The sequence below is a fragment of the Lathamus discolor genome, chromosome 5, assembly GCF_037157495.1.
Source record: "Lathamus discolor isolate bLatDis1 chromosome 5, bLatDis1.hap1, whole genome shotgun sequence".
NCBI lineage: Eukaryota > Metazoa > Chordata > Aves > Psittaciformes > Psittacidae > Lathamus > Lathamus discolor.
The window spans coordinates 88,782,525-88,801,938 of record NC_088888.1 but is presented as its reverse complement, the minus strand read 5'-3'; the positions used below and the strand labels follow the sequence as shown (position 1 = coordinate 88,801,938).

At 40.5% G+C, this 19,414-nt stretch overlaps 1 protein-coding gene across 1 annotated transcript in view; it reads right to left on the bottom strand.

Annotated features, from left to right (window-relative positions):
• Positions 1-19,414, bottom strand: part of CSMD1 (CUB and Sushi multiple domains 1) — a 1,149,005-nt gene that overhangs the window by 597,508 nt on the left and 532,083 nt on the right. The window lies entirely within an intron of this gene.

The following is a 19,414-nucleotide window of genomic DNA, read 5'->3' as shown; positions in this document are numbered from 1 at the left end:
GACTGCCAAGACCAGCACTGCACCATGTCACTGAAGGCCTCATCTACACGGCTTTTTAACACTTGCAGGAATGGTGATTCCACCACTACCCTGTGGTGGAATACCCTGTTCCCATATCTGATCACCCGCCTGCTCTTGCACCTTGAGGATTTCACTCTTGAAGAGTGTCCAGCCTTCTGGACCCCTTTGTCCTTCAGCAATGTTTCCTAAGGAATTCCGCTAACCAGTGTCCTGTTTAACAGGACAAAGTCAGCCCTCTGGAAGTCTAAGGTGGAAGTTTTGTTGATGTCCTTCCTGACTTCTCCAAGGACTGAAAATTCAATCATTTTGTGATTGCTTTGCCCATGATGTCCTCCAACCATCACATCGCCCACCATTCCTTCTCTGTTTGCAAACACCAAATCTAGCCAGGCATCTCCCCTAGTTGGCTCACTAACCAGCTGGGTTAGGAAGTTATCTTCCACATCCTATAAGAACCTCCTGGATTGTTTCTTCTATGCTCTATTGTACTACCAGCAGATATCTGGCAGGTTGAAGTCCCCCATGAGAACAAGGATGAGCAATTGTGAAACTTCTTCCAGTTGTTTGAAGAAGGCTTTATCCATAGCTTCATCCTGTCTAGGTGGTCTGCAACAGACTCCTACCAGGATATCTGCTTGGCTGGCCTTCCCCCTGATCTTCACCCACAAACATTCAGCCTTCTCACTTACAACACTGAGTTCAAGGCAGTTGACGCACTCCCTGACATACAATGCAACCCCACTGCCTCTTTTTCCTTGTCTATCCCTTCTGAAGAGCCTGCAGCCATCTATTGCAGCACTCCAATCATGTGAATCATCCCACCATGTTTCTTTGATGGTGACTATGTCATGATTTCCCTGCTGCACAATGGCTTCCAGCTCCTCCTATTTGTTGCCCATGCTGCAGTGATGCACTATGGGGAATCAAGCCTAACCAATCTAATTGATTGCTTTATGTAAAGAGATGACTGGCTTAGAGGAATAGAGGAGAGCAGAGGATGTTGTCTACCATGATTTCAGCAAAGCCTTTGACAAGGGTCCATAGTAGTCTTGTAACAGATCCAGTGGAGCATTAAATGGATAACTGGACTCTAAAGCAGGAGGGAAATTGCTTGGGCTGCAAGGTTCAGAGTGCTGTGATCACTAGTAGAGAGCTCAACTGGCAGCTGGTTGCTAGATGATCCCTCAAAGGCTCATAATGGAGCTCATATTCTTTAATATATTTTATTGCAACTGGAGACAGAATGAACCCTCCTGGATTTCAAAATTATACCAAACTGGGGAGCAGTCCATACACTGAAGAGCAGGAACACTATTCCCCAGGCTGTGGAGACCCCTTTGAAACACTGTGACACAAATAAAATGAAATTCAACAAAGGCAAAAGCAATATTTTGCTCCCAAGACAGCCTAACACCTTGGAACTGTACAGTGTGGCACTAGCTGGCTGGGAAGCAGTTTGGCAGAAAGGGACCTGTCAGCATTGTGCTGTAGTAGCAAACACACAACTGCACCCCATGATGCAGAAGAGCAAAATAGCAGCCAGCAGACCAACAGAAATTACTCTTCCCCTCTGCACTGCATTTGTGAGTCCGTGGCTGGAGTACTGTATCCCATCTGTGACTTTCTGGTACAAGAAGGACATAACAGATTAAGTTCAGAGGATGGCCACTACAGTGGTCAGGGTCTGGGGCAGTCACAGGTCTTCAGATAGGATGCTGAGGGAGTTGGACTTGCTCCAAATGGAGAAAAAACTACTTGGCAAAGCAGGAATCTTAATCCTGTCTCCATATACCTAATGGGAGAGTGCAGAGAAGGCTTTCCTCAAAAGCACAGAGTGACAAGATGGAACCAAATGGATTCAAGTTGCATCAAAGGAAATTCCATTTTGAATTTGGAATTCTTGGGTTTTTTTTTTTTCCAACTTGACAGCAGCCAAGGATTGAATTCAATTACCCTGAGAGACTGTCAAATCTGTCCTTGGAAGCAGGCATAACATGACAGGACAAGACCTTATGCGACCTCATCTGACTTGGTCTTTCTTTGGTGGGGGTAAATGGGTGTTAAATCAAACCAGAGACCTTTCCCAATTTAAACCAGTCTATGTTTCCATGTTCAAGGTGTTTGCTGAGAAACAAGTCCCTTTAGAACCACTAGCAGCTACTGCTACTTAATCTGATTATATTTTTTTTTCTATTTTTTATGACCCTGAGCTTCAAGGTTACTCTTGGCTTCCATTATATGCTTCTGGAACACAGATTATGCAAGCACAGACAAAATGGTAATATCTAATGTAATACAGAGATTGGTCCACAGCTTGGCCCCTGGGATCTACAGAAATAATAAAATAATTTTATGTTTAAGTTCTGATATTTAAAAAGGCCCCAGTGTGATAAAGATAAGATGAAACCACATAATAAGAAAACTAATAGTTGAAAGAAATGCCTCCCACAGGAAGTGTAACTCAATAATTACTCTACATTGGTACTATCACAAAAGTCATTTTTACTCTATATAATAGTTTTGTTATGCTATTTAATAAAGGCTTCTGTGAACATTCAGTTTTTAGTCTACTTACTTTACCATATACATATTATATGAACATACACACATACACACATTAGATCAAAACAGGAAATCTACAGTTTGAATGCCTCAAGTTTCAGGGTTTTTCTTAATAAAAGATCCCAGGATTTCTCTGAAACCTCTTCCAGCAGCTTATATGTATGTCAAAATACAAATCTCACACAAGATACCGATTTGAGGCGACTATTACCCTATTTGCGGCGGAAAAATGAAAAATGTGTGTCATTGACACGTGCACATACACACATGTACGCAGATACACACTAACCTTGGTAGCTTTAGTCTGCAAGTTACCTAACAGTGGAAATTTACATCCTTCTTAAAATCTATTTCAACAAAAATTAATGGATTTCATTTGGTTTATTCTAGAAGTAAGAGTTCACTCACAGAATCCAAAACATACGAAGTGCAAGTTCATGGAATTTCTGATAATTAAACCATATTTACACTTCAAGGTGTCAAATGCAGCAGTCAAGAATCTACATGGGACAGAAACACACACACTGAAAAAATGGCCCATTATTTATCTGCTGGCATCATTTTTGTTCCAAGTGTCTTTGTTGGGCCTACTTGAGAACTGCTTCTTAAAAAAAGAAACCAAACACACAAAACCCCACAGCCTTATTGGCTTACAGAAATAAAGCTGTTACATTTATGATTGATAGCTGAGCAAGTAGAAACCCGTATTTTCATGGAATCCAAGGATAAGAGAAATCTGTTCCCTGTTATGTGTTCTTTTCTGTATTTGTGCAGTCATAAATCATTGCATTATTTTCCAGATAAAATACTTGGACCATATCACTTTTGAAAGCTAACAGCTTTCTTGTTTTACAAGCATTTACCCAGCTGTGTCTGTCCATCTCTAAGGATGTGCAAAATTGCACTGGATTGCACAGCTACAAAAATCACAGGGGAGTGTGCAGCAACTTCAAAACTCTAATACATCTTCCACATTGAGATTGATATTTTAATTTTCTTTTGCAGGTAATAACGAAAGATTGATGGATTTTATTTTTAGTGTGTTTACTTTTATTATAAAGTATATAATAAATGTCTTGCCGTTGGTTATAAGACCATAAAAGTCAATATTGTACAAACAATGCCAGGAGACTCTCAAGTACAAAGGCAATCTGAAGTTAAAGCTAAAACTTTCTATTTCTCATACTTCTTTTACCTTAGATGTATTACACGCTTTCCTAGATGAGCTAAGGTCAGTGAGCAATATTTCTAGATTTTAGCTCTCTCTTCTTCAAACAGGAGAATGAGTGCAGCATGACAGTCCAGGCAGAGGCTATAAAAAGCATCTGAGGCTCTGCAAAATTTATAAATGGAAACTTCGCCAGTTACCAGAGATCAGAAGTTATTAGTCATATTCTTAAAAATATCTAAATCATGCTTTTCCACCTCCTCTAAAATGTTCAGTGTGTTCTATGGTATGTCTTCCAGTTTTGTCAGTACGATTGTTAGTACAGTCTTCACAAGTGTGTGTAACATCTGCCCATCTCATTCTGAGAAAGATCATAATGACCATTTGGCCATGAAGGAATTCCTGTTTTCTCAGCTATCCTTCCACAGCGTTAGTTGTAAACTGTCAACATAAAAAATGTAATCAGAAGACTCCCTCTAATTCACCACCTCCTGAGTGGCAACAAAACCAAGGAAAAACCTTTTTTAACCAGTCCACATTTGAGGACTCCATAAGACAAAAGACTTACACTCAACTCACAAAAAACAAATCCATCCTGTGCTTGAAAGCCCACAAGATATGAAGGCAAAATAAAGGTAAAATAAAAGGATCTCTTTTAAAGATGGTACTTATTAAACATAAAAAAACTGCTAAGACCTTATCTGGAGGCCTACATACAAATGTGATTAACTGGGTTCAAATAAGAGTAATTCAATCTGAAGTAAATGCAGAGCAGGGATACTAAGGTGATCGAGAGCTGGAGAGTTTTTAGGATGATATTGGAAGTTTTTTACAGCTATAATCTGAGAAATGAAGATTAAAATGCAGTCACTGAAGATACTGGAAGGCGAACACCAGGTCATAAGAAAAATTATACAAACTGAAGGCAAGTCTGGGACAAAAATGAAAACGCAGGAATGAATCACAATTACAAGGAGGCTGAAAACAAGAAGCATTCTAAGCAAAACATGAAACTATGGGACAGTTTCCACAGAGTCATATGCTCAGAGAAGACGGGGTGGGGGGGGGAGTATGACTAGTCTAAAGCTGACCTTAACTTATAAAACAATTTTAATAAAAATTACTTCATTTGTGTTAAGAAGTCTAATCAATGAATACCTAATACCTAATACCTAAGTCCTAATCTGGCTGACCTAACTGGAGACAAAATGTCTAAGAGACTCACTTGCACATACAGGCGTCTGGGTCTGACATTTCATTGAGACACTTCATATTGATTTTGACAGCTAACGAGAAAGCTAATTGACTTCTGATTTTACATGGAAAAGTACACTTATTTCAAGATGGAAGACAGGAATGCACTGAGATACTACGACCTTGATATACGATTTAAAAAAATATATTGCACATTCAAGATTGCTGCATTCCTGTTGCTATTAAAGCAGCAGTGGAACATGAAAATACTTACATATATCTTACCCAAGTATACGTAAGCTTTATGCATCTAGCAATCTCAAGCCTATTTTTCTTAACAGTTGTTTTTCCTGGAAAATCCTTGAAAAAAACAGTTTGACCCATATTGAGAATTATGTTACCAACATGAGAGAACAAGCTCACAATTAATGAGGGCAAGACAACAGAATACATACTAAAACTGTAGAGATGAAACCGTGGGAGACAGATTTCACAAACAGATATTCTCTCTATTGTCCCCAACATTCTCTGCAATGATTGTCACTACTAAATCAAATTGGATTTTGAACTAATAAGACCTGCCATACTAGACAAGGACAGTAATTTTAACAAAACAAAAGGCATGAGCTTGCTCTTAGGTTATAATGTTCTAATCATGTTGCATATAAATATCCTAGATGCACTGAAATTATGTTTATTAAATACAATCAAAATGCTTTATGTTTCAGAAAAATATATACAAGATAAACAGATAAAGCTTAATGGAAAGTACCCAATGTTGCCAGCACCTTTAATAAATCCTCGGAACAATGTAGATATATTCCAGCTGCTCCAGCCAACGAGCCGGCTTCAATTGGAGCTCGTCTCAGATGCCTCTATACAAACGCCCGTAGCATGGGGAACAAACAAGAGGAATTAGAGATATGTGCACATCTACGGGGGTATGATATAATAGGCATCACAGAAACATGGTGGGATGGCTCCTATGACTGGAGTGTTGGAATGGAAGGTTACAGGCTCTTTAGAAAGGACAGGCCTGGCAGGCGGGGAGGGGGAGTTGCCCTTTATGTTAGGGATAGGCTGGAGAGTATGGAACTCTGTCTGGGGGCAGGTGAGCAGTTTATAGAGAGTTTGTGGGTCAGGGTTAAAGGGAAAACAGCTGTGGGAGACATTACTGTGGGGATCTGTTACAGGCCGCCTGATCAAGGAGAACCTGTGGATGAAGCACTCTACAGACAGATAGGAAAAGCCTCACGCTCGCAGGCCCTTGTTCTCACGGGGGATTTCAACCACCCTGACATCTGTTGGAACAATGGCACTGCACGGCACAAGCAATCCAGGAGGTTCCTCGATTGTGTGGAAGACAACTTCCTTCTGCAAGTAATAGAGGAGCCGACAAGGAGAGGTGCCATGCTTGACCTTGTGCTCACCAACAGGGAAGGGCTTGTTGAGAATGTGGTACTCCAGGGCAGCCTTGGATGCAGCGATCACGAGATGGTTGAATTTGAGATCCCCAGGACAGTGAGAAGAGCGTGCAGCAAGCTCACTGCCCTGGACTTCAAAAGAGCAGACTTTGGCCTCTTCAGGAGCCTGCTTAGTAAGGTTCCATGGCATATAGCCCTGGAGGGCAGGGGGGCCCAAGACTCTTGGTTGATATTCAAGGATCACCTGCTACAAGCTCAGGAGTGCTGCATCCCAACTAGAAGGAAGTGCAGCAGGAGGGCCAGGAGACCTCCTTGGGTGGATAAGGAGCTGCTGAGGAAAATTCAAACGAAAAAAGAGGCTTATATAAAATGGAAGCAAGGACAGGTGGCCTAGGTAGAGTACAGGGATGTTGTCCGGGAAGCTAGGGACCAGGTTAGGAAGGATAAAGCCCAGTTAGAATTAAACCTAGCCAGGGATGTTAAGGATAATAGGAAGAGATTCTACAGGTACGTAGCAAACAAAAAACAGACTAGGGACAAAATAGGCCCCCCGAGGAAGCTTTCAGGAGAACTGGCTACACAGGATTTGGAGAAGGCTGAGGTTCTGAATGACTTCTTCGCCTTGGTCTTCACTGGCAAAGGCTCTGACTGCACCACCCAGTTCTTAGAAAGTAGATGCAGGGGCTGTGAGAATGAAGACCTTGGGCCCACTGTAGGAGGGGATCTGGTTCGAGACCATCTTCAAAATCTGAACGCGAACAAGTCCGTGGGACCTGATGGAATCCATCCGCAGGTCCTGAAGGAGCTGGCGAATGAAGTTGCTAAGCCACTGGCCATCATATTTGAAAAATCATGGCAGTCAGGTGAAGTTCCCGACGACTGGAAAAAGGGAAATATAACCCCCATTTTCAAGAAGGGGAAAATGGATGACTCAGGGTATTACAGACCAGTCAGTCTCACCTCTGTGCCTGGTAAAATCTTGGAGCACATTCTCCTGGAAGGCATGCTAAGGCACGTGAAAAACAACAAGGTGATTGGTGACAGCCAGCATGGCTTCACTAAGGGGAAATCCTGCCTGACCAATTTGGTGGCCTTCTATGATGAGGCTACAGAATTAATGGATAAGGGTAAAGCAGTTGACGTCATCTACCTGGACTTGTGCAAAGCGTTTGACACTGTCCCACACGACATCCTTCTCTCTAAATTGGAGAGACATCAATTTGATGGATGGACCACTCGGTGGATAAAGAACTGGCTGGATGGCTGCACACAAAGAGTTGTGGTCAATGGCTCGATGTCCAGCTGGAGACCGGTAACGAGTGGTGTCCCTCAGGGATCGGTGTTGGGACCGGTCTTGTTTAACATCTTCGTCGCTGACATGGACAGTGGGATTGAGTGCGCCCTCAGCAAGTTTGCCGATGACACCAAGCTGTGTGGTCCGGTTGATATGCTGGAGGGAAGGGATGCCATCCAGAGGGACCCTGACACGCTTGTGAGGTGGGCTGATGCCAACCTTATGAAGTTCAACCACGAGAAGTGCAAGGTCCTACACCTGGGTCGGAGCAATCCCAGGCACAGCTACAGACTGGGCAAAGAAGAGATTCAGAGCGGCCCTGCAGAGAAGGACTTGGGGGTGCTGGTTGATGAGAAAATGAACATGAGCCGGCAGTGTGCGCTCGCAGCCCAGAAAGCCAACCGTATCCTGGGCTGCATCAAAAGGAGAGTGACCAGCAGGTCGAAGGAGGTGATCCTGCCCCTCTACTCTGCTCTTGTGAGACCTCACCTGGAGTATTGTGTGCAGTTCTGGTGTCCTCAACATAAAAAGGACATGGAACTGTTGGAACAAGTCCAGAGGAGGGCCACGAGGATGATCAGGGGACTGGAGCACCTCCCATATGAAGACAGGCTGAGGAAGTTGGGGCTTTTCAGCTGCATGGAGACCTCATAGCAGCCTTCCAGTACCTGAAGGGGGCCTATAGGGATGCTGGGCAGGGACTCTTTGTCAGGGACTGTAGTGACAGGACAAGGGGTAACGGGTTAAAACTTAAACAGGGGAAGTTTAGATTGGATATAAGGAGGAAATTCTTTCCTGTTAGGGTGGTGAGGCACTGGAATGGGTTGCCCAGGGAGGTTGTGAGTGCTCCATCCCTGGCGGTGTTCAAGGCTAGGTTGGATGAAGCCTTGTGTGGGATGGTTTAGTGAGAGGTGTCCCTGTCCATGGCAGGGGGGTTGGAACTGGATGATCTTGAGGTCCTTTCCGACCCTAACTATTCTATGATTATTTGATAAACTGTGGAACACCTTATATATACCACTTTTCTGCTCTCAAACCCTGACTTACAGGTCGGGGAAAACCTTATGAGACTGAAAAAGAGACAAGAAGGGAAGTAATGGCAGATTAAATTTGGAAAAAAAAAAAAAAAATCAGTTTTGGTTATAGATACACTACTATTGATTTAATAGAGGCTGTCACCAGCTTACCATCATATCTGCAGCTCCTTATTAATAACTAATGTTCCTTAAAAAAACACTTGTTCCCTTTTCCTTCTCTCCTGCTTTCTCTCTTTCTGTCTTTCTTTTCCTCTCTCTCTTCCTCCTGCCCTCTCTCCCTGTACTCTTTTTTCTCTTCTTCCCTCCCTTTCTCTGTCTCTGGTCTGGTTAGCATTTGCAGATTCATACTTTAACAAGGGTGTCAAATAACTAACTCCTTGCTTCAGCAATATGGAAAAACACCAGTATAAAGGTAGGAGAATCTACCACCTTGAAAGCTTTAGCTGTAGAAGAATTATACATGTCTTGCTACCTGGGAAGTCCTCAGGTAGCATGTTTCAATGCACAGCATTTCATGGACCTAAATGAAACAAAGGGAGAAGTATTTGCACTCACAGCTACAGTCTATGACAGCTAACATAGCTTTGACGAAATATCGATTCTAATGTGAGTTTAGTGAGTTAAGAGTATGTAAGCTTACGTGACTCACGACTTCATGCGGAAGAACAGATTCCAAAACAATTTTTTTTTCCTGTGTCAGTGTCTCAACAACATGCAACACAGATTTTCTATTTAAGCAGCTAAGGTGAGTCACAGGGAGCCCTTTGAAACAGCAAATTCTGTCACCAAATCTTTGTTGTCAAAACAACAATATGAATTTCTGTTGCTTATTTTCAGTACTGCTTTGTGCTGTCCTCTTGTTTTCCGTAGTGGTTTGCACAACCATTTTATGAATAAGTGCAGAGAATTTGATCTGGCTTTGAAAGGAAAAAAAAATCCTTCAAATGCACATGTAAATGCATGTCTGTCAGGATGTTTAAGCTGGAGTGGTTATAACATCCCAGCTGGAGAGAAAAAATATATAAATGATCATGCAGCTGAGATGCTGGCTAGCTGCAGAGTGCAAATAAGAATTAAAAACAGCAAGAAGAAAACAAGTTCATATACCAGAATGAGTCACATTATGAAAACATGATTTGAAGTTTCCCATTGACACCCACTTTCCGTAAGGCCAGTTTTTTGCATGGTAGTTAGAACAAACGCCTGGTAAAAGGACTGCTGCACAAATGGGAGGAGGAGGAGGAGAAGCAACTAAGGAAAGAAGAGCAAAACCCTACATATGCAACTTGACATAATGCAGAATTTTAAGAGAATTTTAGGAGCTACATAAACACAAGCTTAAACTGTTTCTTTTTTCTAACGTACTTATGTATGTATGTATTTATTTATTTATTCCCCTCTCCAAAATACAGCAGCACATTCAGAACTTCTGGAACCTCTGTCATGTAAGCAGACATTTTAGCACATATTATTTTGCTGACAAAATGTGTTATTTCTAGAAAAAGTATGTGTGGCCCATCATGCAACTTTTTTTTTTAAAAACTCCTTCAAAAGCCCTTAAACTTGAATCATGCCAAGCTGATGTCCCTGTACATTCAGTACATGTGATTCAGTGTCAGCACTCTGCTAAAATATCCTGCTGCACTGATGGGATAAGGAAGTAGGGGTCTAGAGAAAAAAATGTACCTTGAATCCACTGCAAAGAAAATTAAACCAGTGTTGTGCTTGTTAGAAATGCTTTGTTTTGTTTCCATTTTGTGTTAAATCAGTCACAAAGTTGCATGAGGATATATGGCTTTGAACTGAGAGAGGGACGATGTAGATTAGATGCTAGGAAGAAGTTCTTTACTATGAGGGTGGTGAGGCACTGGAACAGGTTGTCCAGAGAAGCTGTGGCTGCCCCATCACTGGTAGTGTTCAAGGCCTGGGTGGATGGGGCTTTGAGCAACCTGGTCGAGTGGAAGGTGTCCCTGCCCATGGCAGGGGGGTTGGAACAAGATGATCTCTAAGGTCCCTTCCAATCCAAACCATTTCATGATCCTATGATTCTACGATTCTGTGATACCCCTTTAACCAAATACACAATTCAGAAAAAGGAAACAAGGTCAGAGCTAACAGTCTGATGACTTGTGATTGTTCCCAGGAAACAATAAGACCAATTAGAGTGAAACCCAGAAACATTGTTTATATACTATAAAGCTGTAAGAAACTGAAGAGCAGCAACAAGTGACAGTGGACAGATTTCTCAAGCTGTTTCTTCTGAAACATTTGGTGTAAAAATCCCTTGAAATTTGTAAAGCACTTTGATCCTCTGGATTGAATTTGCTTGCTTTACAAAGCAGGGATTATTAATGAGTGAAGATTTCCTATCCTGTAGTTAAAATTCTTAAGTTTCCTTCTTTTTTCCAAACTTTCAAACTCATTTTGCAAAACTGGCATTTCAGAGTCCACCCAAAAAATATCCTCTATCCCACTGAATTCCATTTATATACTTCATAATTGGTCTAATTAAAATGTACACGGTAGACAACTAAATCGCAGGACCATTTGGATCTAGAGTCTCATGTAGCTCTTCTTGTGAGCTTGTGGCTTATAACTGACAATTGCAGAAAGACACTATTAAACAATTTCCACATATTCTCTACCTCAGTAATTCCTTTGGGACTCTAACATCACCGATGTGGTAAAAAATACAAAAAAAAACAAAGAAGAAAACCACTAGTTCTTCATAATATTTCTATATAATAAGACATTCTGTCCACTTTGCTTGCTTTTGTCTATTTTAACCCTAAGCTTAAAACAGCATACAGAACACCAGAAGGTATTTTCATCCTCCTCAGTTTTACTGCAATCTTGACAGCAAAATTAGTATTGTGGTTATTTGAACAATGAAGCCATCTGTGAGGCTGATGCCATATCAAAGGGAAAGTTTACTTTACTACAATACTTGTTCAATGTGCCGCTAAAGGAGATTGTCTGCTATTATTTGTCTAAAAGATTATTTACTGGAAGCAATGGAAAAGAGTTTAATGCTGGAATTGTCCCAGAATTTATTAATTCCATGTTTGTTTCTGTACTACAAGTGTGCAAAGGGGTAAGGGTGACCTTCAAATCTGAAAAACCCAAGTCTCTTCCACTGAAAACCCCAGAAGGCCATGTGTTTCACTGGACACCATGCTGCACTCTCAGAGACTTCATATACATGTGAGTCACTAGATCAGGATAAGGAGACATGCTGCCTACACTATACACTAAAACTGAACAGAACTGTGGCCAGCTGGCACATTACTGTTACACTTTCTGAGCCTGAAAACAGGATGGCTGCATCCAGATTGCCTCTTTGGAACAGTCAGCAGGCTATACCAACTTCTGAGTCATTCCCAAGTATCATTCAGGAAAGTGCTACTTGGCCCACACAAAACCTTGCTGCAATCCATCTAAAAGTAGAGATGCCTGTTAGTGCCCATACCCATATCCCAACAGGGGTTAATATGCTGGTGTAGATGAAGACACCGGGCCTGTATTGATTGCTCACTCATCTCATAGAAGGAACAGAAAAGAGTATATCAGCTATTGTGGTAGACAGAACTAAACTTTTGGATGACTCCGGGATCACTATCCTATTCCTTTGCTGTCTCTCAGAGATGCTTGTTTTGCTTTTAAATAATCCATGGTACACCCTACAGCAAATAGAAAGAAGCACTAAGAAGATGAGCTTTCCCTTTACAATGACTATTTCATAGGAGAAATCATAAAGTTATTTCTGCTGTCACCTCCAACAGAATGGGACAACCTTCTCACATACAGCCAAGAGTTTTGGAGGTTTGTTTTCAATATATAACTAACCCCATCTACTTGGATACACAAATAAAAGACAATTAAAAATCAGTTAAAATTACAATCCCACAGGATATAAAAGAAAGCAAGGATAAATTCTGCACTGAACTGATGGCAAAGATCATATCTACACAAATTCAAAAGACAAAATAGATCAAATACGCTTTTTTTTCCCAAGCCTTTCACACAACTCTGTAGCCTGGAGATTTTAGCCTGTTGAACAGCTACCTATGGCCTTTTAGGAGTTTCTGAAGTCTGAAAGGCATCAGTTCTCACCAGTGTCCCTCTAGGCTGCAGCCTGGCACACCAATTTGCTCCATATAAACCCCGGGAGAGAAAGTGATTTTACGTATGTGTCTTAATACTAAACTATTACATTTTCTCCCCAAAAAAGCAATTCTGTAATCTGCCAGCTGTTAAATGACAGAGAAGTGAAAGCTTTATGTTCATTCAGTAATCACAGCAGCTCTTTTTCAGTAAACCACTTTTCCATTTACAAAGAGCTTGTCAAGGTGAGGGGTAACATCTCAAGAGACAAACATGCTCTGCCTTCAACATTCACTCATATTTTTTATGTGATTCCAAGGGTGGCTGTGAAATAATTCTCAATGATATAAGAAGTCTTTATGAAACCGACAAAATACTTCAACTTATTAAGTACCACTTTAGTATCTCCGATATGTGGCATTTACGGGTATTAGAGATCTTCATGGTTTCTGACAGTTGGAAAATTACATCCAGAGTTTGCTGGAACTTATTTTAGATGCTGAATGCTGAGGAATAAAGGCATACTAGTAACACTGTAAGAATTACTACACATTGAATCTCTCCTAAAAATATTTCTACTAAACACTTAGAACCAGTTTACTGTGTTTTACAATACCTATTCCTATAAAACATAAGCAGTGTGGCAGACAGTTTAAAAAAATGTAACGGACACAAGTAGGTAGCAGCACAGATACTTCTGTCAATCTCACATGACACACCAACAATCTGAAGGAAAATTCCAGAATTTCAGCGTCAGATATACAATGATCTTCTTGGAAAATTAGACAGTATGGAATAGCTTATTTGAAAATAAAGCCTTTGAGTCTTTGCATCTCCCAATTACTCAACTTTTTCTCAAAACTGTGAGGTGTAGCCTCTGCACCTAGTAGGGTGAGATTCAGAAATCTCTTGGGTTTGTCTTTTATTTGAAGCAAGCTAGTCACAATCCAGTGTCATACCGTTGTAAGGGAGTTTGAGCATTTACAATGTAGAATTTTAACCAAAACTTCTTCAGAGCAGCTAAATTCAGGTATGGGCAGAGATCTCCACCCTTCCCATCAGCAAGCTGCCCAACACGTGACATGTTTCAGGTTTCTGTCTAGGGAACCCAAGAGCACCTTCTCTCCTGAAGGTCTGGCTGCTGGAGCGCAGGGTCAGCTCAGATGCAGCGCAGTAGACGGCTGTCCCCTTCCCTTGGGGACTTCGCCAGGGTGCTCCACACAGCTCTGTGGGCTGACGTCCCAGCCTCACCCTAGACCCAGGCCCACCACCACAGCCCTGTCCAGCCATCACAGGGCTGAGGCTGACTCTGGCTATCACACTCAGGTCTGTCCTGCTTGCCCTGGCCCTTGCTGGTGAGGCCTCCATCCATGCTGGGCCTGCAGCACATACAGCCCTGCCTCCTCCTTCATATCTGCAGTGAACATCTCAGGAATACATAAAATCTCCTCAATTTAATTTCTAGAAGTTCTATTGCAAGACAATGTTGGTTGCTTCTTACAGCCAGGGCAGTGGTCTTCATGTACCAGGAAAATGTCAGCAACTCAATCTATAACTTTCACACCTGAAAGACTCTGAAGAGACAAGTTATGAGATACAAATCCAAAGAAGAAACTTATGTTTACAGAGCTGTATGCAGCTCACACACACCCGGAATATGAGTGTGCTTGGCGGGGGGTGGGGGGAATATCTCCAATGTTTCCTATGTCATCCATTAGAAAATAACAGAAAATATTCTGTATTTTTTCACATACCAAAATGAGAAAAGCACTATTTTTGAATGAAGGAGGCAGGGTATATGGGAATGAGTAGTATCTTTTGTTTGATCAGCTGGAATAAACGGAAAGCATAAGGCTTGCTCAGCAAGATCCTAACCTGCAAAGGGACTTCATATCCAGAAGTTACACACATTATCAATTCTGACTTTGTTTAATCATTAGTTTAATTTTGGTCCATGGATTTTGACTGGTTTATATTCACAGCCAGCTGAAGTCCAACAACGCTGCCACCATTACAGATCTGGTATTGACGTAAGTAGGCAACAGACAATGGTGTATTTACCTACTTCTTCCCCATACACGCACACCCACTTCTTTTGAGAGATGACACTCAAAACACAATCAAGTTGCTACGTGAAACAGAATGAGAAAAATATGATTCAAAACACAATTGTGACAATTTTGATAAAAGTATAACAGGAAATCTGGAATGAGATGTCATTAGACCATTTCAGAAAAACACATACACCTTGTGTCAATCAGAAACCACATATCAATCAGAATAGCATGAAGTGGTGTTATGGCTGTTTGCTGAAGTGCAGAAATAGTGAAAAGTGAATTAATGTTAAATGAAATGAGTAGTATGTAATAATTTGATCTGAAGTTTTCTTACATGAAAAAAAATTGGTGCTTTTTTTTCCCCCTCTAATCTCCAAAAGCTTTTGAATCTATCCGTTTACTAACACCTGCAGAGAACGTGGGCAATCAAAATATCTGACTTACCTGCTGCAGTGAATAACCAACTTCTGTTATTTCATATTCTAAGATTAATTTTGTAATAATCTTTTTTGCAGTTGCCAAACAGAAAGACAGTTCCTCTTAAGCAAAGCAGTGAATGAATAATACAGAAAGTAATAGCCACCTGAGCAGCTGTAAGGGAGAGTTCAGTAGAACTCAGATGGTTTTTACAGAAGTGAATCAGGAACTCCTTCTCTTTTAGATCCAAATAACAAATGGACATACTCATTGTGTGCAGTTCCCATTACAAGCTGGGCATATACACTATGGAGATAAAAAGAAATCTTTTGCTTCCTCCTTTCAAATATAAACCATGTAGGATCTTCTTGGGATGACTTTTCTCAAAACAGAAATTTGGCAGATCACATTTACTCTTTATAAAATGTGGAACTGTTAACTTAGCTCTTCCTGTGTTTTACATGGTCTTAAATAACCCAGGAAACTCAGAATTTCTTCTAGCACTACAAAAAGTAATGTTACTGGTTTAAAATGTACTGTAAAGTTTAAAACGCATTTGATAGCTTAAGCATTCACAGGGATTTGGTGTTGTAGATCACAGGAGGAAAGCTCATTTACCCATCAGTTTTACAGCTCCAAGCAAGGCAGCTCCGCATAAAAGATACTTTGTCATTCCTTGCCCTTCATACCAGGCTGATTCTCCTGCTGTTGGTGGACAAAGACATATGAGCTTTCATGGTGTACAAGGCCAGAAACAGTTTTACATGGAAGATGTAGACATTTTCCTGTCTTACTTAGTGAACACTGTTTACAGGCTTTAATTGCAGAATGTCACTTTGGTAATTACACCCAGCCTGTGATACACCTGCTCAGATAAGGCTGTGCAAGTGATTTTTACTTTTTTTTTCTTTTTTTGTATTTGCTTTCCAAGACAAACAACTCATTTCTCCCAAGACCTTTTACCTTTACATTTAAGTAAACAAGTAATACATACAAAAAAAAACAGAAGTGAGTTAAAAAAGCTTAAAAGATTTAAGATAGTGCCCATAAGGATACTCATTTAACTTCAGCACAAATCTAAAGGTCTAGGAAAGGTCCATTTAGAGATTAGCACTGAAATCTAGTAACCCTGAAGTATTTTGTTATACACTACATTTTGTTAGAATCGGGATAGAATAAGCCAAAGTGTCTAAGCCACAAAAGGTCTCACCCACAGCCACACGTTTGTAAAATCTGGGGCTGGTATTACCAGCTAAGTGACAATTCAGCTAGGGAGCTGGGAGTTACAACTTTCATAGTATTAGTTTTTTACCCTCATTTGTCTGCCTGGCCCAAGCAAAACACCATGGAGTCAGCAAGTTCTTTGCATACAGCGCCAGGGATGCAGAAGGAGAAGTGAGTTTACAGCCCTAAACTTCAATTACGCTTTAGGAAAAATTTCTTCACTAGGAGGATGGTGAGATGGTGAGATGCTTGAACAGGTTGCCCAGAGAAGCTGTAGCTGCCCCATCCCTGGAAGTGTTCAAGGCTAAGCTGGACAGGGCTTTCAGCAAGCTGGTCCAATGGAAGGTGTCCCTCCCTGTGGCAGGGGTGGTTGGAACTAGATGATCTTTAAGGTCCCTTCCAATCCAAGCCATTTCATGATTCTATGATTCAAATTCCACTTACTTCCCAGTTTCATGGCTCCAAGCAGTGTTACACTGCTTATGAGATTCTTTAGATTTCCGTTGCTTTTTCATTTGCCTTATCTTTGTCATCTGGGGGGGGGGGCTGAAAGGGGACTGTTAATTACATAAATTCCTCAGCACAAAGATGACTTCTACTCACATTCATTGGATTGTGCTAACAAAGTATTGTGATGCTCCTTGTGTGTGAAGAATGTTTGGGTTGAGAATACTGCTGTCATGTCTAAATGGATTGCTGACACTGATTAACAAGAGGGAAGAAAATTCAACAGCATAAAGGATACCACAACAGCAGTGGCAAGAGATGGTCTAAAATTAGTTACTTTAGTGTACTAGAGCCCAATGTGAAAGAAAGTGGGCTAAGTGCAAGATTATGTGCATCATGGCCAACACTAAGACAATGTAATGAACTTAAAGACTAAGTTCTAGCACTTCAGTGAGTTCTACCTGACTGTAAACATATATTATTTTAGTCTAGCCTTGTGTCTACAAACTAGCATTTCCTGTCCATATGCTCATGCATATACTACACACTGATGACATTTTCAGAGGGATTTAGAAAGTATCCTGATGCTCCTTTGAGTTAAGTTTGCAGTCTAGAGGCCAGATTCACAAGGGAAGGAATGTGGACGGGACAGGACACAGGGGATGCCACAAAGCAAAAAGAAACAAACTTTTCCTCAGTTACAATACTTTGTCAGAAGCTTTTATCAGGACAATATAAGTTTAATTTACAACCACTTTCAAGATTATTAAACCCTTCCAAAAATAGGAAAATAGGATTACAATAGGAAAATAGAAGACTTGCATAGATTTTAGAACAAATACCGCAGGTGACCTTAACATTTCCTGTAATGACATACCAAGTGTTACATAGTTACCCTACTTGAACCCAGATACCTGTATAGTAAAATATAACTCCCAGAAGTGGAGAGACGTAACAGGCATAATGCACAGACATTTTACTCCAGTGGTTAATCACCCTTTTAGTAAAAATGTGTATCTAATTTTGGATCTGCATTTTAGTTACATTCTTCAGCTACTGTTTCTTGCTAGCAGAAAGGTACATGTACTTTCTAATCAAATCTTTCCCTCAGCTGCATCTCCAGTTGATGGGAAGAGACTGACAAATGATTTTCCCCAAGCTCAACTCTGCAATAAAATACCATTTCTCACTTTTAATTTTTGGTGTAATTTTCTTTTGTCCTTCCCATTCCCAGGTTTTGTCTTCTTCAAACACAAAAAAAAAAAAAAAAAAGGAGCAAGAGAAAGCTTCTGCACTTTTTCTTTCATTGGGAATTCATACACTGTGCATCAAAATATGCCCAAATTAGTTCATGAAGAAAGACAGGTTTTAGCTCAGATAGATGTAAGCATCAAAGGTGGAGGAAGATTGGAAGAAAATGGTGAGAAAACTGTTATAATTGCAAATTCATGCTCAAGTAAATAGAGATCTCTTTTTTTCTTGAGAAGTTCTAAAGATTTTGTATTTTTTTCTGTATGAATTAGAAGTTACACAACTATAAACACCATTCAGAAAAATAACCCCTGCAGTTCACAGGGAATATAGGCTGCAGCTGCTGAATTCCCAGTCGAAAATCTTACAGTGCTTTAAAAAAGGGCCAATCACTGTTTTTCCTGGAGTGCAGAAAGGAGCCCAACACAGACAGTACAGTATTGCTAAACAGGGAATGGGAACAACCAGCTACAGTTAGAATATACAATTCTCAAGAAAGCTAGTACTGTAAGTATAAACGAAATGCAAGCTCACTGCTATTTGCAAGGAAAGATGCTGAAGGTTTTCAAAGTCAGGAAAAAAGTCAGCAATACTGACACAGAAGAGAGGAATCATTTTTGAGATGACTGACTGTAGACCGATACACATAATTTGTGCCTACTTTCTATCTTCACAAGAAGTCTGGATACATAAAGTTCAGCAGCAAACACTTTGCATTCCCTTTAAACATGTGGGGAATAAGTGCAAGGCACTGGTTCCACTGTTTCTCAATCCTAAACACAACAAAACACTCTGAAGATATATATATCTGAAAATAATTAAATTCCTTGTTCCCCCCACCTGGGATTTGGAAAGGAAGTAATTTATCCATCTCAGGAAGGACAGTGTTCATCCAGGCTGCTATAATACAGCTACTTGGTGTCTTTATTACTTAGAGAACATTTTTAATGCTATTATCATTATTACTAAAAGAACACAGCAAAAAAAAAAAAATCTTCAGAGTAATTTTTTAGGATGCATCAGCAAATCCAAGAAAAAATTGATACAAAGATCATATAGTCCTATGCTAGAGAGAGTGCGATACAAAAATTAGTTGGCTATCAGAATAAGCTTGCATTGTACATTTCTTTATTATAAGTACTATATATTAAAAATAAATGCACTATGGGAATTATTCTACATGTTACAGTATCATTTTCATACATTATTAGAAA